The following is a 26,048-nucleotide window of genomic DNA, read 5'->3' on the forward strand; positions in this document are numbered from 1 at the left end:
AATAATAGAATGTAACAGATATAGGCAGGCTTTTAATTGTTTCAATGCAACATGGCTAAGACACAAAGCTTTGTCTCTAAAATTTTCTTTTCAATAAATGAATTTATTATATTAATTAGCCAATATTAGTGATGTCTAATTCTTGCCTCCTCTTCTTCTTTTTTTTAGATTTATTTTTCTTTCTTTCTTTCAAACTTTTTTTAATTGAATTTATTGGTGTGACATTTATTTAATTTTTGGTTCTTCCCCTGCCCAAATATGTTCTCAGTACATCATGAAACTCATGACCAATGGGCATTGCTCTGCTTGTTCCATTAGAGATGCATTAGAAGTGTTCAAGGTCACTGTTTGTATATATCTTTAACATCATCTTTTTGGACTGAAGTTGAGACAGTTACCTCATAGTGAGCACAGAGAGATCCCTGACTATATCAACATATCAGTAACTGTTACCGAAATGTCACAGACCCAGGCTCTTCCATGAGGCATCTCTGGCCAAGAGGATTGCTGAAATGAGCAGTGTGAGGAAGATGAGAAAGCCAATATCCTTATGAACTAAGCTTTATTTTCTAATAAAGGAACAGAAAACAAGAACCAAACATTGACTTCAGTTCATAATCCAGCTTGTTTCCTTTACAGAGGCTGTTTGCTTGGTTCGTCCATACAAACTCCCATATTTTCTTGCTAACTTATTGTCACATACTTTAAGAAGAGAATTATTTCCTTCTGATTTTTTTCTCTCTCTTTCTTTCTGCTTTTCTGTCTGCTTAGACACACCATGAAACTGTGGACAGATGCTTGGCTGGTCAGCGTGTGCTTCATCCTTGTCAGCCAGAGGCAGAAATGAGGGAAGCAGCGAGTGGTGCTAGGTTTATTTAATATATCTGTCTTCTCTACTTCTGCCTTCATATTATGTTACATAGGAATGCAGGGAAATATCTCCACCATAATTCTGCCTGCATGGAAAGGAAGAGCAGGGGTTGAGTTGCAGCAGTTCCCTGGCCCTTTGTCAGTCGTGTGCTGGAGCCAAGTGGTACTGGCTTACAGGAGCTGACTGTGCCCATCTCTTCCCAACGCTGCATTCAGGGACATCATGTTGGTAGCTTGAAATTCGACATGATGCAGGTATTTGCCCTGTAGAGATCTACAAATGCTACTAATCAGGGATTTTATTTTTCTTTTGGAGAGCTGGAAAGTCTTAACTTATACTTGAAGGATTTCTGCTATTGCCTGGAAAAACATCACTAAACCTCTGACATATGGTTAGCGTACGATGACAACCCAAAATGAGTTAGAAAGAGATGGATTCTTCATTTGGGCTATCATCTAAAGATAACTTCCAGGCAGGGCTTTGTTGCCTCATCATCTCCTTGAGCAACCATCTAAAGCTCCATTAAATTAAGTATCAATATGTGACAGAAGTATACTTCCTAAGCAAATGCAGCTTCAGGACAATCAGACTCCTTGTTCCCACTTTCAAGCAGACTACTCCCACTAGATCTCCTGTCTCCAGCACCTAGTTCTGTTCCCAACTTGGGTATATCCCTGGTTACAGTGGATGGTTTTGTAGTAGTGAGCTCTAATTCTTGTGGCTTCTGTGATCCTAAGAACTTCAAGAGCATAGGGTCCTGGCTCCATCTTCGCCTTCAGTGTGTGTCAAGTTTGGGTGGTAACTGAGCATCGAGGTTAAAGCCTGGAGACTTCTGCACTTCCTGACATCTCTTTGTTGCCTTTGATAACAACATCTCAGCAGCTTCCATGATGTCAGAAGAGGCCACTGACAGCGAGAGCAAGAGAGGAAAAGGTCAGAATATCGTTTGGTAGCTGTCAGGACAGCATTAAGGAGCACAGTTAATTCACCCCTTCCCTTTGGGGACTTCTAGAAATAGCTGAGTGAGGGTCTTTGAGGAGATCCTGCAGGCCTTCAGAGACAGGTGGGAGCAGAGTTTGAAAGGCCATACGTATTTTACTTCCAGGTTACTGTTATTCCAGGGGATCTGATTTTTAAGTTCTTAATTTGTGAAACAACAGAGGCACAAAAAATGTGGAATCTGAATTCAGTCAGATTTAATTTAGTTGTATAACTCTGCTATTGGTTAATCCACTGTCAGTTACTCATTCATTCATATTTCAAAATTAAAAAAAAAAAAAGCAAAGAAATCCACCAAAACTTAACATCCTCCTCTGAAGAAAAGTGAACAAAATTATAAGGACCTCTGAGTTGCCTTTGTGTATATATATTAAGGCTTTGAAAAACTGACTGCTAAAATACAGAATATTTTTTTCAATGTTTTAAAAGAGCACATTAAATATTTTCTCCTGAGCCTCTGTGGGTAAAACCTGTACCATTTTACAGAGGGAAGGTGCTCAGTAGTATTTTTGTGAAACTGGCTTTAAGATATTAATATCAACTTATTTCTTTTTCTCTTTTAAAAATTTATTTATTTATTTATTTATTTATTTATTGTATTTTTCTGAAGTTGGAAATGGGGAGGCAGTCAGACAGACTCCTGCATGTGCCCGACCGGGATCCACCCAGCATGCCCACCTGGAGGCAATGCTCTGCCCATCTGGGGTGTTGCTCTGTTGCAACCAGAGCCATTCTAGTGCCTGGGGCAGAGGCCACAGAGCCATCCTCAGGCCTGGGCCAGCTTTGCTCCAATGGAGCCTTGGCTGCGGGAGGGGAAGAGAGAGACAGAGAGGAAGGAGAGGGGAAGGGGTGGAGAAGCAGATGGGCGCTTCTCCTGTGTGCCCTGGCTGGGAATCAAACCTGGGACTCCTGCACGCCAGGCTGACACTCTACCACTGAGCCAACCGGCCAGGGAAAAATGATTTATTTTTAATTTATTGTGTTGACATGGTTTTAAGTGTCCCATTCAATATAACAGTCTCTATACATAACTTTTTTATAATAAACTTTTAAAAATTTACCTGGAAGTAACTCATTCAACCAATCAGCTATCATAGGCAAAAGATGTTACTGGTTTCTCTAGCTCCTTTGTGACTTACCTATTGAATTAGAACAATTTTACTAGATTGTGAAATCCATTGTGTTACAAACCATCCAGAATCATTATTTTTTTACTTTGAAATCCCTAAATAAGTATATATTGAGTATAAATAATAAAGTGGATCCTGAAAATAATTTTACTAATAACAGTAATAAGAATTTTCTTTAAATTCAGTCTTGAGCAAGAAATTTTAAAGTGACAAAAAAAGGTTTAATCTAAAATTTCCGCTCCAGTGATACATATACAGATAGGGTATGCCAATTACAGTGTGTCCGTAAAATCATGGTGCACTTTTGACCGGTCACAGGAAAGCAACAAAAGATGATAGAAATGTGAAATCTGCACCAAATAAAAGCAAAATCCTCCCACTTTCTATAGGATGATGTGGCAGCATGTGCGCATGCGCAGATGATGACATAACACCATGTATACAGCAGAGCAGCCCACGGCCATGTCAGTTGAGATGTGGACGGTCCAGGGGAAAGTTCAGTGGGTTCTGTGGCTCGTTAAATTCGAATCCATGACCAAAGTGCAACGTGAATATCGGCGTGTTTATAACGAAGCGCCACCACATAGGAATAACATTACTCGGTGGGATAAACAGTTGAAGGAAACTGGCAGTTTGATGGAGAAACTTCGTTCTGGTAGGTCATCAGTCAGTGGCGAGTCTGTAGAAGCTATGGGATAGCTACCTAAGGAGCCCTAAAAAATCTGTGCGTGAGCCCACATTGAACTGTACTGAATAGGAATGAAACTGGGAGAGTTTTCCTTTTATTTGGTGCAGATTTCACATTTCTATTGTCTTTTGTTGCTTTCCTGTGATCGGTCAAAAGTGCACCATGACTTTACGGACACACTGTATAGATATGTTAAGTGACAAAACTATTTAATGAGAACAGTGGGACTGTTTTGGTAAACTCTAAACAGCCTACTAGATATAGGGTATGATTGGTTTATAATCTAAGTGAAATCTATAGAGAAATAGAAAACCTCTAATTCTGTGGTTCTGGCTAGGACTTTTGTTTGAGTAAACTCTAGCTACTTATGATTCTTTGAAGAGAAACTCTGTTTTCACACAATTCGTTTGTCAGTATCTTTTGCATTTGTTAATAGTTCTCTGATCTTCTGAGGTTTTGGTATTTTGAGGGTTTTCTGTTTTATATTTCTTCTTATGCTCCTTTATATAGTCATTGGTAACATTTTCTTAGAACAGAGGTATAGACAGGACAGAGGGGTATTTAGGCTCATTACTTCAGTTGGCCCAAGAGTTCAATAATACAGGCTCATTCTCTGCTTAGGATAGCTGGCTGTACATGGTGTTGGGGGAAACCTTTGTTCACAAGCTAAGCCACCTCTTTACTCTGGTTTGTCAGCTGTCTGACAAACCTTTGTCTTTGGCCACAAATGTCATTAGGTGAGAAAATATGGATGCCTGAAAGCAAACACATCACTACTCTTAGAAAAGCAATTCTCAATGTGTGTTCTGTGCACGGTGAGTCATGCTAGTATGCTAAGAACAGAGGAGGACAGAAAACGAGGGGAAAGATGGGTAAAGAACACCCTCGCTGGTTGCAAATTTGGAAAATTCTCACTTTGGGCATTTTTGTTGGCTTGAATGGCAGCTGATGAAAATGAAACGTCAACAGAATAAGAAGGTAGTATTGAATTACTGGGAAAGTATTTTTTCTCATGGCTACATAAGAAACAGACTTTACTATTTATGTACATCTTAATTTTTAGACATTAAAATTATAGAAGCAAAGCCAAAATTAAAAATAGCCTGTGTTTGTACTTTCTTAATGTGTAACTATAGAACATTTCTTGACCTTCCTCTGCCCTTGCTCTTGCAATTTAGCTACCATGATGACCACCAAGATTCACTATTATTTTTTCCGATGTGAAAGAATAACAGCGAGGGACAAACTGAAGGCTGAACGTGCAAATGGAGAGTGTAGTCTTATTATAAGTTGCAGCTTGCCTGAGTTAATCCATTATATTTTGTAATACATATAATTAGTATTTTGCTGCACTTGCCCTCCATTTTGAACTTCTCCTAAGTACATTGGGCCACTGATTAGCTATGTACTTTTGTTTATATTCTACCCTCAGCCTGCAAAGAGCTTAATCATTTCTTGAACTGTCAAGAAAATTTAGGGATTACTATCTTGAATTATGATATTCTTTCCCAAGGCCCAGTTGTAATGCCACGACCTGAGAAATGCTCAGTCCTTAAAGCATGCCCCTCTGTCTAATCTACAGCCATTTGTCTTTGCATGTTTCCAATTTTCATGAGCTTAGGAGTTATTCAGGATCAGGTTTGTTAATCCTCAGATCCAAGACTGCTATTAAGGCTTTGCCAAGCTTCCTTCTAATTTTTAAACCTGTTTAAATGTTTGTTTTATAGAACATCTTTCACATGAGAATTCATTGGGATATAAGCTTTCATTGTATTTATTTATGTTTATTATTATTTATGTATTTAGTTTTTTCTATTTTTAGATATGATTTATAACGTATAATACATTAAGAATTAGTATAACACTGTACATTTATAAATAAATGGACAAATATTGGGATGAGTGATTACATTTTTAAATAACGGATTAAACTGTCAAGAAAATGTAAGGATCACTATTTTGAATTATGACATTCTTTCTTAAAAATGTATTTTTATGGCCCTGGCTGGTTGGTTCAGTGGATAGAGTGTCAGTCCAGTGTATGGACATCCTGGGTTCAATTCCCAGTCAGAGCATGAAGGAGAAGCTACCATCTGTTTCTCTCCACCTCCTTCTACCTCTTCTCTTCCTCTTCCCTTCCTGCAGCCAGCAGCTCAATTGGTTTGAGCATTGATCCCAGACGCTAAGGATAGCTGGTTGGTCCGAGCACCAGCCTCAGGTACTAACAATAGCTCAGTTGATTTGAGCATTGGCCAAGACAGGGATTGCTGGGCAGATTCTGGTCAGGGAGCATGTGGAAGTCTGTCTCACTATCTCCCCTCCTTTCACTTAAAAATTTTTTTTAAATTTATTTTTAAATTATACTTGACATACAATATTATATTAATTTTAGGTGTACAACATAGTGATTAGACATTTATTTACCATGTAAAGTGATCATCATGATAAGTCTAGCAGCCATCTGTCACCATACATAGTTATGACTATACTAATTCTATTTCCTGTGTTGTACTTTATGTTCCTGTGACTTATTTATTAACTCATGGTTTGTACTTATTAATCCCCTGCAACTTTTTGCCCATCCCCTACCTATCCCATCTAGCAGCCATTAGTTTATTTTCAGGATCTATAAATTTATTCCTGGAATCTATGTTTGTTTATGTTTTGCTTTGTTTATTTGGTTGTTTGTTTTGCTTTTCAGATTCCACATATAAGTGAAATCTATGGTTTTTCTTTCTCTGTCTGACTTATTTCACTTAGCACAGTACCCTCTAGGTCCATTCATATTGTCACAAATGACAAAATTTTATTCTTTTTTATGATAAGTCATATTCCATTGCATATGTACATCTTTTTTACCCATTAATTTATTGATGGACACCGAGGTTGCTTTCATAGCTTGGCTATTGTAATTAGTGCTTCAATGAACATAGGGGTGCCTATATCTTTTCAAAATAGTGTATTTGGTTTCTTTGGAAAAATACCTGGCAGTTGGGATTGCTGGAGTTTTTGGTAGTTCTATTTTTAATTTTTTGAGAAATCCTCATACTGTTTCTCATAGTGGGTGCACTGATTTACATTCCCATCAATAGTGCACAAGGTTTCTTTTTCACTGTATCACTACCAACATTTGCTATTTCTTGTCTTTTTAATGACAGCCATTCTGGCATATGTGAAGTGATATCTTATTGTGGTTTTGATTTGCATTTGCCTGATGATTAGTGATGTTCAGCATCTTTTCATGTATCTGTTGGCCATCTGTATGTTTTCTTTGAAATGCCTATTCAGCTCCTCTGCCCAATTTTTAGTCAAGTTGTTTGATTTTTTTGAGTTGTATGAGTTCTTTATATATTTTGGATATTTCAGATATATCATTTGCAAATATCTTCTTTCATTCAATAGGTTTCCTTTTTGTTTTGTTGATGCTTTTCTTCACAGTGCAAAACTTTTTAGTCTGACATAGTCCTATTTGTTTGTTTTAACTTTTGATGCCTCTGCTCTAGGAGACATACCAAACCAAAAATATATTGTTAGGACTGATGTCAAAGAGTTTACTGCCTAGGAGTTTTATGGTCTCATGTCTTACATGTAAATCTTTATCCCTTTTGAGTTTATTTTTGTATGTAGTATAAGAATATAGTCTAGTTTCATTTTTAAAAATATATCTGTCCAGTTTTTTCAACATCATTAATTTTGGAGACTGTCTTTACCCCATTGTTGTAGATGAACTGAACTTATAAGTGTGAGTTTTTTTTTCTGAACCCTGTTCTGTCCCATTCATCTTATGTGTCTGTTTTTGTGCCAGCATGATTATGCTTTGATTACTAGGTTTGTAGTATAGTTTGAAATCAGGTACCTCTAAATCTTTTATTTTTACTTAAGTTTACTTTGGCCCTTTAAGGTCTTTTGTGGTTCCATATAAAATTTAAGATTATTCAAATTCCGTGAAAAATATCATTGGTATTTTGATAGGGACTGCATTGACTCTATAGACTACTTTGCATGGGATGGACATATTAATGATATTAACTCTTTTAATCCATGAGTATGGTTTATCTTTCCATCTTTTTTTGTCTTCTTCAGCTTTTTTCTTCAATGTCTTATAGTTTTCAAAGCACAGGCCTATTACTTCTTTGTTTAATTTATTTCTAGGTATTTTAATCTTTTTGATGCAATTGTAAATGGGATTTTTTTCTTTTTTTAATTAATTTTAATGGGGTGACATTGATCAAGCAGGATACATAGGTTCAGAGAAAACATCTCCAGGTTATTTTGACATTTGATTATGTTGCATACCCATCAACCAAAGTCATGTAGTCTTCTGTCACCTTCTATCTGGTTTTCCTTGTGCCCCCCCCCCCCATAACCACCACACTCTTGTCCATGTCCCTGAGTCTCATTTTTATGTCCTACCTATGTATGGAATCATACAGTTCTTAGTTTTTTCTGATTTACTTATTTCACTCAGTATAATGTTATTAAGGACCATCCGTGTTGTTGTAAATGATCCTATTCATCATTTCTTATGGCTGAGTAGTAGTCCATAGTATATCTGTACCACATCTTCTTTATCCAATCATCTATTGAAGGGCTCTTTGGTTGTTTCCATGTCTTGGCCACTGTGAACAATGCTGCAATGAACATGGGGCTGCATGTGTCTTTATGTACCAGTGTTTTTGAGTTATGGGGGTATATTCCCAGTAGAGGGATTGATGGGTCATATGGTAGTTCCATTTTTAATTTTTTGAGGAACAACCAAACTTTCTTCCATAATGGTTGTACTACTTTACATTCCCACCAACAGTGGATGAAGGTTCCTTTTTCTCCACAGCCTCTTCAACACTTGTTATTACCTGTCTTGTTGATAATAGCTAATCTAACAGGTGTGAGGTGGTATCTCATTGTAGTTTTGATTTGCATTTCTCTAATAGCTAATGAAGATGAGCATCTTTTCATATATCTGTTGGCCATTTGTATTTCTTTCTGGGAGAAGTGTCTGTTCATGTCCTCTTCCCATTTTTTTACTGGATTGTTTGTTTGTTTGTTGTTGAGTTTTATGAGCTCTTTATATATTTTGGATATTAGGCCCTTATAGGATTGTTTTCTTCATTTTTCTTTCTGACAGTTTTTTAGTGTATAGAAATCTAACAGATTTCTCAAAATTTTGTATCCTGTAACTTTACTCAATTAATTTTATTAGTTGAGATAGTTATTTGGTGCAATCTTTAGGCTTTCTTACATATAGTATCATGTTACCTGCAAAGAATGACAATTTTGTTTCTTTCTGCCCAACTTATTTTTGTTTAATTACTGTGGATAAAAATTACAATATTTTGTTAAATAAGAGTGCTGAGAGTGAGCCTCCTTGTCTTGTTCCTGGTCTTAGAGAAAAACTCATCTTTTTACCACTGCATATAATGTTAGCTATGTGCTTGTCATAAATAGTCTTTATTATTTGAGAGGTATCTTCCCTCTCTACCCACTTGTTGAGAGTTTTTATCATAAATGGATGTTGAATTTTGTTAAATGCTTTTTCTGCAACTATGAAGATGGCCATGATTTTTATCTTTATTTTGTTTATATGAATTGGTTTTCTGATATTTAACTATCCTTGAATCCCTGGGAGAAATCCCACTGACCATGCATGTTATATGATCTTTTTAATGTATGTCTGAATTCAGTATACTAATATTTTTTTTTAGGATTTTTGTATCTGTGTTCATCAGTGATATTAGTATATAAGTTTTTGTAGTGTTTTTATTTAGCTTTGGTATCAGGGTAATGCTGGCCTTGTAAAATGAGTTTAGAAGTTTCCCTCCACTTTAATTTTTAAAAATAGTTTGGGAAGGATAGTTATTAAATCTTTGAATGTTTGGTAGAAGTCACCTGTGATCATCTGGTCCTGGATTTTTATTTATTGGCAGTTCTTTGATTATTGACTTAATATTATTATTAGTAATAATTCTGTTTAGATTTTCTATTTTTTTTTCCTGATTCAGTAATGGCAGATTGTGTTTCTAAAAATTTATCCATTTCTTTCAGGTTGTCCAATATGTTGGCATATAATTGTTCATAGTATTCTCTTGTGAGTCTGTATTTCTGTGGTATTGGTTGTCACTTTTCCTTTTTCTTTTCTGATTATATTTATTTAGGCTCCTCTTTTTTCTCTCTTTTTTTTTTGATGAGTCTGGCTTATCAATTTTGTCTATGTTTTTAAAGAATCAGCTATTACTTTAATTGATTTTTTAATTCTTTTTTCTCTATTTTATTTCTGCTCTGATTTTTATTATTTTCTTTCTTTTATTCACTTTGGACTTTGTTCTTCTTTTTCTAGTTCCTTTAGGTATAAGATTAGATTGTTTATTTAATATTATTTTGTTATTGTTTCTTGGAGTAGGCATACATCACTATGGATTTTCTTCATAGTACTACTTTTGCTATGTCTCAGAGATTATTGGATCTTATGCTCCCATTTTTATTTGTCTCAGATATTTTTTTTATTTCTTCATCATCCATTGATTTGTTTAGTGCATATCATTTAGCCTCCATTTGTTTATGTGTTTTTCAATTTATTTTGTAATTGTTCTTAATTTCAGACCATTGTGACTGGTGAAGATACTTGATACGATTTCAATCTTCTTTAATCAATGAGACTTTTTTTTTAACCTATCATGGAAAATGTTTCGTGTACATTTGAAAAGAATGTATATTCTGCTGTTTTAAGGTGGAATGTTTATAAATCTCTATTGTCTGTTTGGCCTAATGTATTTTTAAAGTTCACTGTTTTCTTGTGGATTTTCTGTCTGAATGATCTATCCATTAATGTAACTGGGATCTCAAAGTCTCCTATGATTATTGTATGGTTGTGAATCTCTCCCTTTATTTCTATTAATATTTGCTTTATGTATTTAGGTGCTTTTATGTTGGGTGCATAGATGTTTATAAGTGTTACGTTGTTTTGTTGGATTGCTTTCTTTTTAAATCCTTATGTAATACCTTTAGTTGTCTCTTTGTTAAAGTCTTTGTTTTATAGTCTATTTTGTCTAAGTATTACTTACTCCAGTTTTCTTTTTGTTTCCACTGGCATGAAATATCTCTTTCTACCTCTTTATTTTCCCTCTGTGTGTATCTTTTGATCTAAAGTATCTTGTAGACAGCATGTGCACAAATCTTGTTATTTTTTTCAATCCATTCAGCCACCTTATGTCTCTTGATTGGAACATTTAGTTCACTTACATTAAAGTAATTATTGATAGGTTTGTAGTTCTTGCCATTTTATTAATTGTTTTCTGTTTGCTTTTGTAGTTCTCTGTTCTTTTCTTCTGCTCTGTTCCCTTGTATACTGATAACATTTTTTTGTTGTTATTTGCTTCAATTCCTTTCTTTTTATTTTTTGTGTATCTATCATAGGCTTTTGGTTTGTGTTTACCATGAGATTCATCTATAACAAACTTTGTTTATAGCAGTCTATTTAAGTTAATAGTTGTTTAAATTCAAATGCATTCTAAAAGCACTTTATTTTTTACTCACAACCCCACATTTATGTTACTGATATCAATTTACATGTGTGTGTGTATCTGTGTATCACTTAATTTGTTATTGTGGTTACATATGCTCTTACTACTTTTGCCTTTTGTTCTTCCTGCTAGCTTTATAATTGACTAATCCACTACTTTTACTAAATGTTTGCTTTTATCAGTGACATTTCCCCCTTATATGTTGTCATTTTTAGTTTTGTCTTTTTCTTTTCCACTTAAAAATGTTCCTTTCAATTTTTTTTTTTTTTTTGGTATTTTTCTGAAGCTGGAAACAGGGAGAGACAGTCAGACAGATTCCCGCATGCGCCCGACCGGGATCCACCTGGCACGCCCACCAGGGGGCGACGCTCTGCCCACCAGGGGGCAATGCTCTGCCCCTCCGGGGCGTCGCTCTGCTGCAACCAGAGCCACTCTAGCGCCTGGGGCAGAGGCCAAGGAGCCATCCCCAGCGCCCGGGCCATCTTTGCTCCAATGGAGCTTCGGCTGCGGGAGGGGAAGAGAGAGACAGAGAGGAAGGATAGGAGGAGGGGTGGAGAAGCAGTTGGGCGCTTCTCCTGTGTGCCCTGGCCGGGGATCGAACCTGGGACCTCTGCACGCCAGGCCGACGCTCTACCACTGAGCCAACCGGCCAGGGCTCCTTTCAATTTTTTAGGAGTGCTGGTTTAGTGGTAATGAATTCTTTTAGCTTTAGCTTGTCTGGAAAATTACATCTCCTTAAATTCTGTACTATAACTTTGCTTGGTGAAGTGTTTTTGTTTTTTCCCTTTCATCCCTTTGACTGTATTGTGCCATTCCCTTCTGGCCTGCAGAGTTTCTGCTGAAAATCACCTGATAATCATATGGGAGCTCCCTTGTATGCAACTAACTGCTTTTCTCTTGCTGCTTTTAAGTTTCTCTTTCTCTTTCTCTTTAATGTGTGGCCTCTTTGGATTTATCTCTGTACTTCCTGGACTTGGATGTCCATTTCCTTCACTAGGTTAGGGAAGTGTTCAGCCTTTATTTCTTCAACCAGGTTTTCTGCCCCTTTCTCTCTCTCTTCTCCTAGGATCCCTGTGATGCAAATGCTAGTATGCTGGATGTTCTTCCACAGGTGCCTCTACTTAGTTTAGTGTCATGGTTAGTCCTCACAGCCAGTCAGCCTGAGGATCAAGTTCACCTACCTCCCTGGTTGGCAAACTGTGGCTCGCAAGCCACACGTGGCTCTTTGGCCCCTTGAGTGTAGCTTTTCCACAAAATACCACGTGCGGGCACTACCTCAATAAGGAATGTACCTACCTATATAGTTTAAGTTTAAAAAATTTGGCTCTCAAAAGAAATTTCAATCATTGTACTGTTGATATTTGGCTCTGTTGACTAATGAGTTTGCCGACAACTGACTTACCCCTGTACCTGCAGCAGTTACAGCCCAACTAGTACAGAAGGGCACAGACAACCCACACAGGGGACACCTGAGGAGCGCCTTGCTCTGGGGCTAGGGAAGATTTGGTCTGGGTCCCACAGGACACTTTCTATATAAGACCACTCTTTCAAGACCAGGAGATGCAGCAGAGCTATCTACTACTTATAAACAAACAGAGAGACAGCCAAAATAAGGAGATGGTGGAGTATGTTTTAAATTAAAACAAAGGGAAAAGAAACAGAAACAATCATGATGTTAATTTTTTTTTTCTTTTTGCTGTTCCAATTGGGTGACTTCACTACCTTGTCTTCCCGATTGATGATTTATTTTTCTGTATCATCTAATCTGTTGATTCCCTTTCATATATTTTTTTAATTTCAGTTGTTGTGTTCTTCAGTTCTGATTGGCTCCTTTTTATTTTCTGTGTCTCTGATGAAGTTCTCACTGAGTTCATCTATTCCTCTACTGATTTCATTGTGTGTCTTTATTACCAGTGTTTTGAACTCTTTATCTGGTAGATTGTTTGCCTCTATTTTGTTTAGTTCTTTTTCTGTTTCTTTTACCTTTGTTTTAATTTGAAACATACTTCACCATCTCCTGATTTTGGTTGTCTCTCTGTTTGTTTATATGTAGTAGATAGCTCTGCTACATCTCCTGGTCTTGAAAGAGTGGTCTTATATAGAAGGTGTCCTGTGGGACCCAGACCAAATCTCCCCTAGACCCAGAGCAAGGTGGTCCACAGGTGTCCCCTGTGTGGGTTGTCTGTGCCCTTCTGTACTAGTTGGGCTGTAATTGTTGCAGGGACAGGGGTAGGTGAACTTGATCCTTAGGCTGACTGGCTGTGAGGACCAACCATGACAAGTGTGGATGATCTGGTGTGTGGGAGTTGGCCCCATGGAAAATAAATCTCTTTGGCAAGGCTCTGGCGCCAACTGAGGCTGCCCATTGGGTGTGTTGGTTGGGGAGCTGTTTGGAGTAAGCTCTAGTGCAGTCACTACTTATATTGGGCTTGTGACCACTTGGAAGAAGTTATGAAGTGAGCCAAGGCCAGCTGCCACTTGTGTTGAGCTTGCGGATTCTTAGGAAAGTCTGCAATACAAGCCTGACTGACACTGGTACTGGGCTTGGGAGCACTTGGTAAAAGCTATGATGCAACCTTAGGCCAGCTACTGCTTATGCTGGGCTTGAGGGAATTTAAGAACGACTGTAATGCAAGCTGGGGGCTGGTCGCCACTTGTAAGAAGGGTCTGAAGCTTAGAAGGAACTCCAGAAGGTTCTATTGGAGAAAGTGCAGTGGAATCTCGGGAATAGTTAGGTGGTATACAGTGTTAGTTAGATTAATGGAGAGCGACTGATTTGGTTCCTGCTGCATCTGGCCAGCCAGGTTGACACACAGAAAAAGAAACAAAGGAACGGTGGTGCCAACCAGCGCTTCCATCCCCAGAAAGAGTTCAGGCCCTTGTCCTAAAGTTAGTCAATTTCATTCCTCCCCATAAGACACAGTGCTTCTCAGACTGCCGCTTCCACTCTGGAACCTGAAATAAGTGAGTTTGTGCATGATCCCTTTAAGAACAGCATCTCACAAAGCTTCTCATCTCTCTTGGATGTAATCCCATCTGGTTTACAAAATCAGATATTACAGGGACTCCTCTTCTGTGCATTGGTTCCCTGGGCTGGGGAGGCTAGTGTGGAGTTCGGACTCCTTGCTCCTGAGGAGACTGCTGCAGGTCCCTCCTATTTGTGAGTCACCACACTGGGTGTGTGTTCTTCATAGTTCGTATCTGCCCCCAACCTGTCCTCATGTGGCTTCTTCTTATAGCCTTTGTTATAGGAATTCTGTCCAGCTATTCTTCAGTCATTCTCAGTGATAGTTGTTCTCTGTCTTTAGTTTTAAAATTGATGTGTTTGTGAGAGGAGGTGAGTTCAGGATCCATCTACTCCATCTCTTGATCCTGCCTCCTCTTAAACAATGACATACTTGACAGAAGAATATATTTTACTTTATTTTTTTCTGTATGTGATTGCTTTCACCCAGCATGGTTCTTGCGTGCTTGTCATTTGGCTTAATGGTACACAGAAACAGTTTGTGGGATGAAATGAAATCCATAGTTCTCAAGCTCAGAGAGCCAGGGATGAATTATAACAGATCACTGTGGTTTCTACCTAAAACACTGCAGAATCTCCTCCCCACTTTCCTCTGGTTAATTTAAGAGGTGGTCCCAGTACAACCATTATGGAAGAAAGTATGGTGGTTCCTCAAAAAACTAAAAATAGAACTACCTTATGACCCAGCAATCCCTCTACTGGGTATATACCCCAAAAACTCAGAAACATTGATACGTAAAGACACATGCAGCCCCATGTTCATTGCAGCACTGTTCACAGTGGCCAGGACATGGAAACAACCAAAAAGCCTGTCAATAGATGACTGGATAAAGAAGATGTGGCACATATACACTATGGAATACTACTCAGCCATAAGAAATGATGACATCAGATCATTTACAGCAAAATGGTGGGATCTTGATAACATTATACAAAGTGAAATAAGTAAATCAGAAAAAACCAGGAACTGCATTATTCCATACGTAGGTAGGATATAAAAGCGAGACTAACAGACATGGACAAGAGTGTGGTGGTTACGAGGGGCGGGGAGGGAGAGGGAAAGAGGGAGGGGGAGGGGCACAAAGAAAACTAGATAGAAGGTGACAGAGGATAATCTGACTTTGGGTGATGGGTATGCAACATAATTGAATGACAAGATAACCTGGACATGTTTTCTTTGAATATATGTATCCTGAATTATTGATGTCACCCCATTAAAAAATAAAATAAAATAAAAAAAGAGGTAGTCCCCAGTGGATGTTTCTTAGACCCTCCAAACACTGTCTCATCACCAACCTGGCTGGAAGATCTCTGGATGCCTCTGCCACCTCTGCTGATTCCAACAGTGAGCACGCCTAAGCCCTGCAAACCCTCCCCCTGCCTCCTGCATGGCCAGTTCTCAGAGAAAAGCCCCAGCTTCTTCGAGAGCCTGTCCTGATGCTCCTCTTTCTTTCCAGTTATGCTTTCATTGCGGGCACCTGTCCGCCTCAGGTTCGGCTGCATGTCTGTAGACACATCTTTAACAGCACGTTCTCTGCTAAAGAGGCACGACATTCCCTCTTCCCTTACAATGTGACATTGTCCTTGGACCAAGTTTGTGACAGACTGCAGCTTTTCTCTTTTGGACAATTTATTTCCAGAAGATTTCTTAGACCTCCTGGCACAGAGAGTCTGCCTCTTGCCTCTACTCCCTCCCCCATGCATTTCTGCCTGCCGTCTAGGCTTGTCCAGGCTGGAACGAAACTCAGATGTTTTCAAAAGACAGTTGGGTTATAAACAGGTGAAGCTGGTGGAGTGTTTGCATATTAAACCCATAAGGGTAGTCATTACTGAATATTCTCTCCTTTTTTACTTGAAACACAAAACTTTTGATGTAGCTTTTTTTTTTTCCTTAGGTACAGAGAAGAATTTCTCTACTAGAAGAAAAACATAGTGCAAATATAGTAATAAATAAATGGTAATTGACTCTTGGATCTTAATGTTCAGCAGTTAATGGAGAGTGGTAAGAACGAGCAGTAAACTAGCAAGTAAATGCTCCATTTGAGTGGGCCAGCCTTGACTCAGCTCAAGCTAGATGCAGTTACATAGGAAAATGGGCTCAGGAGGGCCAGATTTTCTGATTTTTTAGTATAATCTGAAAAATCTAGATTATTTTGTAAAATTTGATTTTAAAAATGTCTGCTAAACACACCATACATACTCTCTCTCTCTCTCTCTCTTAATCCACAAAGAGGTTTGGGCCTATTAGGCATTATTTTGTAACCTTTAAGTTACAGAGACCCAGAGACCATGCTAGAGGATGAGTAATAATTAGACATGTAACCAGTCATGTAAAAGTTACAATTAACATTATTTTTTCCAGCGGAATCTATTCTAATATTTCCAGTTTAAGTTAGGAAAAAAAGCGGAGAGGTCCTAGTTGAAATTGGTGAGGCTCCTTTGCAACTTCCTGGATCTGTCCCAGCCTACCTTGCCCTATTGGTTCTCAATGTGGGGTCGTAGGACTGACAGCATTATCATCACCTAGGAACTTGCTAGAAATGCAATCTTGAGTTCTGACCGGTTTGCTCAGCAGATGGAGCATCGGCCCAGCAAGCAGAAATCCCAGGCTTTATCCCCAGTCAGGGCACACATGAGAAGCGACCATCTGCTTCTCTCCCTGTCCCTCTCCTGCATTTCTCTCTCTTCCGCTCTCGCAGCTAGTGGCTTGGTTGGTCTGAGTGTTGGCCTCATGTGTTGAGGATAGCTCAGTTGATTCGAGTATTGGCCCCAGACTAAGGTTCTCGGGTGGATATCGGTTGGGGTGCATGTGGGAATCTGTCTCTCTATCTCCCCTTCTCTCACTTAAAAAAATAGAAAAAAAAATGCAAACTCGTAGGCTCCAACTCAGATTCATGGAACCAGGAACTCTGGGTTTGGGGTCCAACAGCCTATGTGTTTATAAGCCCTCCAAGTGATTCTGATGTTCTCTGGAGTCTGAGAGCCAGTGCTGGCCCTCAGAGGAGCCACCCCTGCGGTGTGCTCCCAGAGCTCCCAGGCAGGTGCAACGCTGGTCGCTCGGCTCCCTCCTCTCAACACCGGGTTTTAGGAGCCAAGACGTGTCTGCTATGTAAGCCTTGGTTTCAGCTTGACTGTCCAAAAAAGGAATATTGGACTGAGACACAAAATAGGATGTTGGCACTTAGGAGTGGAGAAAGGGGGGATTTGAGAATTCAGCATGTTGAGAGAGAAGAGGCGGGAAAAAAAAATGTTCCCAGATTTCTTGTCCTCCCTCTGCCATGGCTTATTTTACACAGAAGCACAGCCCAGTGGTATGACTTAAAGAAATCTTGTCCTTAACCTACCTTCAACCCAACCTAGTACAAATGGCTACTTCTATTTTCATTTCACTCACCAGGGTTAATAAATAGTTAATTTCACTCACTGGGGTTAATAAAGACTATGGAATATGGAGTTAAGATAGTCATGCCACTAAGTGATTTAAATTTAGCCAGGTTGATTTCTTAACACCATCCTGAGACTCTGGAAGAGTGAGAGTTCAATAGATATGTGAGGGTTATGTTTGGGCTTGGGGCACACTCAGACAGGTCTGGGCTGGAAAGACCCCTTGTGGAGCAGAATGAGATCACTGGGATCTCTGTTTTCAATTTCAGTGAATGGCATAGGTGAGGAACACAGGTGGGAAAACAAGAAAGGTGCCTAAAAGAGGGAGGTAACGAGGGCCAAAGAATGACAATGTATAGACTTGTATCTTTCCCTCTTCAAAAGCTCCTCATCAGCCTTCTCTCAGCGGCCCCACACAATCATTTCACTGCTGGAAAGTCCCTGAGCTCTGGTGGTTTCCAGGCCCAGGCATGAGTCTTATTCCTTGCTTTTCTTTTGCAAAGCTAGAGCAGGAACAATAGCGATGCAATTTGAAGGAGAACTGCTTTGCATCTGTTGTCTGAAAGTCCTGTAGTACTTTATGGTTTATAAAATTGTAATCTGTATTATATTTCACAGTTAAGGCAACCTATAAAACTCAAGGACATAATTCTAATACTTTATTTTTTTATGACTGAATTAAACTTTACTCTTTTAGTTATTTCTTCTATACTCCTTCCCTCCAATCCCACCTGAGGTACTTAACTTAACGTGGATATTCCGTGGTGAGTTCAGTTTTATCTGGTAATTTAGTTTTTACCGTTAAGTTCAATCCATGTAGGCCACTCCCAGAACAAGTCAGATTCCATTTCAGTCTTTCCTTTCTCTCCTTCGCAGCCATTCACTTCATTCTGAGGCTGCCACGCAGACACTGGGCTTCGTCTGTGGGGCTGTGGTGGGAGGGGAAGGTTGCTGACATGACCAGCCTACTGGAAGTAATCCACCATCCAGAGAGCACATATAACTGAGGGGGCCCATGCATAAAGGAAATGTGGGGCCTCTAGTTTAAAAATAATTAAGAATGTTGCCTGACCAGGTGGCAGTACAGTGGATAGAGTGTCGACTTGGGGCACTGAGGACCCAGGTTCAAAACCCCGAAGTTGCCAGCTTGAGCGTGGGATCATAGACACAACCCCATGGTCCCCAGATTGAGCCCAAAGGTCCCTGGCTTGAGTCCAAGGTCACTGGCTTGAGTAAGGGGTCACTGGCTCAGCTGCAGCCCCCCACTTGTCGAGACCCGTAATAGAAAGCAATCGAACAACTAGAGTGCCACAACTACAAGTTAATGCTGCTCATCTCTCTCCCTTCCTGTCTGTCTGTGTCTGTGTTTCTCACACACACAAAAAAAGAAAAACAAAACAAAATAGAACAAAAGAAGGTCAAGATAACAACAGCAGAGCATTAAACTGAGCATGGGGCCCGGTGTAACTGCACAGGTCACAGGCCTATGAAGCCAGTCCCACCTGTGTACTTTGTTGTCTTCTGACTCTTGGTGAAAGTTATGGCCATGGCTCCTTCTGGGGAAGTGCCCTGTCTCTCCTGCTGTCTTGTAACCCTACCATAACTCACAGGTGCTGCACGTTTCCTGAAGTGTGTAGCTTTTCCCCAGTTTGGGTGGTATGCATGAAGCCTTCTGCCTTGGTGACTCATCAGCCTGCATGCCAGCCATCTTTCCCAGCTGCCCTACACCCTTGCTGGGCCCTGAGCCACATTTGTGTCTCCTCCCTGTACTTAGTGGGCATCAGTCTGGATCAGCCCCTTTGTGCAGACAAAGGCTGCTAAGTCGCAGTTGTTTGTCTGCCTATCCTGGGGCATGACTAAGGCCCATGGAAGTCCTGTTCTACAATTTTGGCATTTCAGGTTCTTCCACCTTAACGTTCTCAGACTTTATGAAGGAACCCCTTATATTTATATCCTTCCTTAATTTATCTGAAAGAGAAGAATAGGATAGCTGGGCAGATAACACAGCTAATGCATTATTTTTTTCTCACTTTTTTCTTCTCTGTTATTTTCAGCCGTTTTTCTAATTGCTATAAACTGGGATAGGGAGTGGGAGTGGCAGAAACCGTTTCCATTTCTCCCACTTTAAACATACCCCTCAATCATATTTGTCACACAAACCAGGGTTGACAAACTAAGGGTGAGGGATCCAACCCAGCTGAACCCACCTGTCTATATTGTCTATGACTGCTTTCATGCTGCTACAGCAGAGCTGAGCCGATGCAACAGAGATCATGTGATTTGCAAAGTCAAAAATATTAAATATTTACCCATTTACAGAAAGAATTTGCTGACCCTTGTGCACGACAATCACAGTAGAAAATAAAGCATTTTTGTATCTGGTGATACCTATATTGAGGTGATGAGAGGTGTTTGATGATCCCATAGTTAATTGCCATGGATTAATGCTTCCTGTATTACTTCTGCTAGTAAATACTTTTACATACATATGGAGAACAGGCATTATGATTTCACATACATGCGGTGGGTAGAACAGGCATTATTATTTTCATTTTACAGATTAAAAAACTGTGGGTTGAAGAGGTTACTAACTTGTCCTGGCTTATAGAAGTGAGTGTGAGGTTAGTGGTGGGAATGCAGCTGTCTTGATCTGTGGAGTTACTGGCAAACAGTTCCAGGAGGATTTTGATGTATGAAGTCGTGGGCCACCTTAAGGTCCACTGTGGTGTTGGGTGGTATGCTAAAGTAGAATGAATAACTAGAGGGTGGAGAAGAGTGCCAGCTATGGGACATCATGTGCTAGAAAAAAATATTCCAGAAAGTAGTGACTCATGTTCTTACCCACTTCTTGCCAACACACTGAGTTGTATCTTGTGCATTGTGGTAACTTGACATTTTAGATAAACTAAATTTCTAATGCACCTTAATTAGCTAATCTCAAAGTTCTCCTCTTTACTGTTCTTGCCAACTTTTGCATTCATAGCAACTAAAGTTGAGGAAGATTAGTTGATTGACATAGAATTCATAGCCACAGTATCAGAATGATAAGCATCTTTAAATATCCAATGAACATTTTTGATGACATGTGGCTTCAGTTATTTTCATAAAATGTGTTTTGATAGGAATAATTTTTACTTTTCTCCTTGCTTGGTTATAATGTAGCTATGTTCTCTCTCTCTTTTTTAATGTTTATTTTATTGATTTTAGAGAGAGGAAGGGAGTGAGCGAGAGACAGGAACATCAATCTGTTCCTGTATGTGACCTGACTGGGGATCAAACCAGCAACCTCTGTGTTTCAGGAAGACACTCTAATCCATTCAGCTCTCCAGCCAGGACAGCTATGCTCTGTTTTTAATTTAGAATCCCTATACTCTGATCTAATTTAAGGGAAGTTGAGGAACAGTTAGAAAAGAAGTCAGGAGGAGTTCAAAAAAGACACAACCCATGACCATGCCCCATACATTACAACTGGTTTTAAGTTGTTCTTTTATGTTAAGAAATGGTCTACAGATTTAAAAGAAAAGGCATTTAAAGGACACCTGAATACAGTTGGCATGTGTGCAGGCAATTAGAATGCATGAAGTCATCGTCAGCACACAGATATGCGCACTATTTAATTTTCTCCCGTCAGCATCAAGCAGTGATATCAGCCAAACCACTGCACATCTTTCCCCTCATAGAGATGAGCCCATCTTATTAACTTCGACCAGCAATTGTGATTTGCCTCGCATTTATTGAAAATACAATAAAAATTGTTTGAGAATATTTGTTACATAAAGACAGACATGTTTTTTCTTTTTTATTTATTTTTCTTCTTCTTTTTTTTTTTTCTGAAGCTGGAAACGGGGAAGCAGTCAGACAGACTCCCGCATGCGCCCGACCGGGATCCACCCGGCACGTCCACCAGGGGGCGATGCTCTGCCCATCTGGGGCATCGTTCTGTCGTGACCAGAGCCACTCTAGCGCCTGAGGCAGAGGCCAAGGAGCCATCCCCAGCGTCCGGGCCATCTTTTTGCTCCAATGGAGCCTCGGCTGCAGGAGGGGAAGAGAGAGACAGAGAGGAAGGAGGAGGGGGGGTGGAGAAGCAGATGGGCGCTTCTCCTGTGTATCCTGGCTGGGAATCGAACCCAGGACTCCTGCACGCCAGGTCGACGCTCTACCACTGAGCCAACCGGCTAGGGCCGACATTTTTTTTCTAACGGGAAATTTTGTGCAATGGGCTCACTAGAATAATCAGCATCTGTGCAAGCTAGAATTTTTCTGAATTTGCCTAATTTAAAAAAAAATCAGTTTAATTTATAGCCAGTTGAAGAACAATTGTTATGTTTCCGGGGTCTTCATGATTTTGCCAGTTCCATAAAGACCAAAAGTCAGAACTGCAATGGCAAAGTTACTGCTCAGCCCCTTTGTAAACCTCAAGCACTGTGCAGGAGGAAGGCAGTGTGAGGGGAGCGAGTGGGGAGAACAAGGTCTTAGAAGAACAGGGTATTACCCAAGTAGTAATTAAGAGGAAAAAAATCCACTGAAATAGTAGGATACTATACTAATTATTGTTATTTGCAACTATTGGGTGAATATTATTTCCTGTGACTAAACTTTTTTCAGCCTCGGGAAAGGGTGGCTGTGAATTCATTTGTATCACAGTAGTTCTGATATGGTGTTAAAAGGTTTCACCCAGTTTTCTCCATGGACATGGAAAATCCAAACATTCTAGTTCAGGCTTACCCGGTATTGGCCATACTGTTTTGGACAAATATCTAAATCTCTCTTAGCTTCATTTGCTTTAATTTTACAAGAAGAATACTTATAGTACTGCTTTATGGATTGTTATCAGGATTTTATGAGATGATACTACAGATGTATACTTAACCCGGTGCTAAAATCATAATAAGCTCTTTAGTAAATGTCAGCTACTATTATTGTGAATAAAGGTAATACTTAAAAATAACTGATCTGGCCCTACCCAGTTGGCTCAGTGGTAAAGCATTGGCCCAGCATATGGATGTCTTGGGTTCAATTCCTGATTAAGGCACATAGAAGAAGCGACCTTCTGCTTCTCCACCCCTTCCCCTCCCTCTTCTTTCTCTCTCTCTCTTCTCTCCCACAGCTATGGCTAGATTGGTTTGAGTGCACTGGCTCCGAGTGTTGAGGATGGCTCTGTAGAGCCCCACCTCAGGCGTTAAAAAACAGCTCTGTTGTGAGTATGGCCCCAGATGGGTAGAACATCGGTCTCAGATGGGGGTCACCAGGTGGATCACCAATGGGCACCGACGGGACGCATACAGGAATCTGTGTCTCTAGCTTCCCTCCTCTCACTTGGAAAAAGAAGGAAAGAAAGAATATTTGATCAAATATATACTACTAAGATAAAAACTAAGGTGTTTGTCTTTCTGGTTATAGATAGAAAGGTATGTTTTGTTAGTGGAAGGAAAATGACTGATTTTTATAAAATTCTAGGGTTGGGCCTTTATAGAAGTGATGAAATACAGGAAGGAAATCCAGTCCTGGCTAACCAGAAATCTGGTAATTTTCCAGAGATGTTCTCTTTGTCAGAAGATAAAACAAAGACATAACAACTCAAATTAAATGACATTCTTCAATGGCCACAGATACTAATAAAATGTCTGAAAAAATTATAGTGCTCAAATAGAAAGAATATATATAAAAATTTATTAGAAAACTTAAATTTGAGGGCCTTACTCTTTTTATGTAGCCAGTGACTATGGATTATACACTATGTCTAGTGGAATAGTGACATCAGAATTCCAATAATAAAATATCATAAATAAAATAATATTTAAAATGTGTTTAAGGTTAAAGGATGAGTCACTGATGTTGAAAATGCCAGAAAAAAAAGTTGTCGTTTTGTTTTTACTTTATATAATAGTATATTTCTAGGTAGTTAAATGCTTTTCTCTTTATTACAATTGATAGAAGCCTTATTTCTGCAAACTAAATAAAGAAAAAATACCTCCATGTGATAGATGCTAGAAATGAGGATAAGGAGGTAAACTATACCCCTTTTTATCAAAATGTTGGTAAGAGAGGTCACTCTACTTTACATTCAGTTATGAAATCCTCAAATGGTAAATTCATTTAGACCCAGTTCTCTAATTTAAAGATTTCTTATTTCACGGTAGTTCCCTGATCTAGTCTCTTGCTCCCCCCTCCCTTTTTCTAGAAGTTATTTTCAAGCCTGCTGTTATCTTTCTTGAAGGATATTAAAGAGAACTTTTATAAAATATTTTACCATGGTTTTAGGCTAAGGTAAAATAGTATTTTTCTTTTTTGCCACACTTACAATATTTTCCTTGAACTTTTTTCTTTTCAATATGTTTGCTCTGACAGGATACCATACAAACACCCAGTTTGCTTGAATTTTAAAAGGGTATTTCCTTTTCTCCACTTGAGCAACTAATAAAGACAAAAGTCCCAGTGGCAAAGTATAAAGGGGGTACCTTGAACTTTGATTACAACATCACAACAGTGACTTCAAGAGAATCCCCTTTCTTGAAGTCTAACATTCATGGAATTATTAAGCAGAATGTTCAGTTGTTCTGATAGATCTGTCCTTGTAGAATCAAAATACCTCAAATAAACAAAAACCTTGATTATTTTGAGGATTTTATGAATATAGATAATGAGAATAAAAAAAAATCACTTAACATGGCTTGTTGCCTAAGTACAATGAAGAAATTTTTTTTAAATTTTACAAGAAATTTAAGGGCAAACTCAGTAACACTTATGAAGTCTTTGCTCTTAGCATGAATAATAATTTTATGAGAAATGTTTGAACAGTTCATGAGTTGGGATACTTAGTAAATATGATATGCAGAGAAAATGAACTAGTTGATTTGATTGGTCTTTTGCATCTTAAAATTTACATAAAACTAGAACAGATGTTTTCATTTGCCTTTAGTTTTGGATGCTTTGGGTATTGTCATTTAAGTCCAATAGAAAGAATTAGGGCAGTTCCACGCTAATGTTCTAGAAGCCCCATTTGCCATGGCCACACGGTCAAAAGTAGCCTTTTCTGTGGTTGTGTTCTTTCCTTTTTACTATGTACTATATAATTTTTCCTAATAATTCTATAAAATAATTTAGAAATAGAAATTGCATAAATAAAATATCTGTGACATTTTATCCTATGTACTAGGCAGGTTTTTGAAAATGTATATAGGGGGTCCTTGGGTTATGACACAGTTCTGTTCCTATGACAGTGATGTAACCAGAATTTTGTTGTAAGTCGAAACACACCCTAGCCTAAGTCACTTACCTATCCTAACACAGTTGTAAAATCATAATCTAGAACATAAAAACATAATTAAGCCACAGAAAAAGGAAAAGGGCAGAGATATACTGTACTGTATGCTCTACTGTAGTAACAAAAAAAATGACAAAAAAACAAGTGTAAAAAAATTCCTTACCTTTATTCCTGTGGTTGGCTTGCACACTGGAAGGGACATTGCAAGATGGGAGAGAGTGACCTATGGGGAGGAGGAAGCTGGAGAGGCAGGAGAACCTGCAGAAGGTGCTGGAGACACTGGGTCAGGTGAATCAGGATTGCCTAAGGAACATGCAGGAGATGCTGGAGATGATTCTACCTGTACTGCAGGTGTTTCATCTTGAGAAGCAGCTGATGCACAAGGTACAGGATCTGTTGCAGGCCTCTCTACCTTCTTAAAGAACTGTTCCAGGCTAGTCTGGATGGTTGATGACTTCTTCCTTTCCAAAATATGCCTATAACATTGCAAGGCATTCATAACAGCCAAAACAGTTGTGTCTCAATTCTTTTAAGTTTTTATGGGAGTGAATGTCATAAACTTGAAACCTCGAATGTTGAGACTGTCGTAACCTGAGGACCACTGTATGATAAAATAAAACTAGAGACAGACAGAGGTTGGATACTCAAGAAGTATAGGAAATTTGCCCAAACCCGACTTATGCAGAAAAGAAGCTTTTGTTTGTGGTAGGCTTGAGTATTGTGACCTATGTTGAATCATAACATGAAAAGACAAATCAGAAAGGAGACAAGAGCAGGAGTGAAAGTGCTAGAAAAATTCAAGGTCACGATTTATGGGAGCTATTGAAGATGAGGATTAAGAGGGTATTTATTGTTATAGACGTCTTTCTTTATTCTTTTTTTACTTGGTCAAATGCTCTAGAAATACTTGTTAGTTTAGTGACCCAATGTCTTTATAAACATTTTCTGATTCCTAGGATATCATTCATCTGACAGTGTGGTCTGGTTATTCCCCAACTTATGGGGGGGAGTGCGGAACAGAAGAGAGATGACCACAGATGAAAGAGGGGTGTTTGGAATAACATTTGACCTTTCTTTTCTTCACACCCCAGTCAGCAAATTTCCATGCAAAGTATCGCTGACCAAATTACTATGAAAGAAAAAGAAAGTGAATTTCATGAACTATCATAT

At 39.0% G+C, this 26,048-nt stretch overlaps 1 protein-coding gene and 1 non-coding gene across 7 annotated transcripts in view; one reads left to right on the forward strand and one right to left on the reverse strand.

The window, feature by feature from the left end:
- The window catches only part of FILIP1 (filamin A interacting protein 1), a 242,283-nt gene that overhangs the window by 60,365 nt on the left and 155,870 nt on the right, over positions 1 to 26,048 (forward strand). The window lies entirely within an intron of this gene.
- On the reverse strand, positions 23,945 to 24,071 carry LOC136389909 (small nucleolar RNA SNORA27). Its single transcript, XR_010748462.1, has one exon. It is a non-coding gene; the product is annotated as a small nucleolar RNA SNORA27 (small nucleolar RNA).

The sequence above is a fragment of the Saccopteryx leptura genome, chromosome 1 (genome assembly GCF_036850995.1).
Source record: "Saccopteryx leptura isolate mSacLep1 chromosome 1, mSacLep1_pri_phased_curated, whole genome shotgun sequence".
Taxonomy (NCBI): domain Eukaryota; kingdom Metazoa; phylum Chordata; class Mammalia; order Chiroptera; family Emballonuridae; genus Saccopteryx; species Saccopteryx leptura.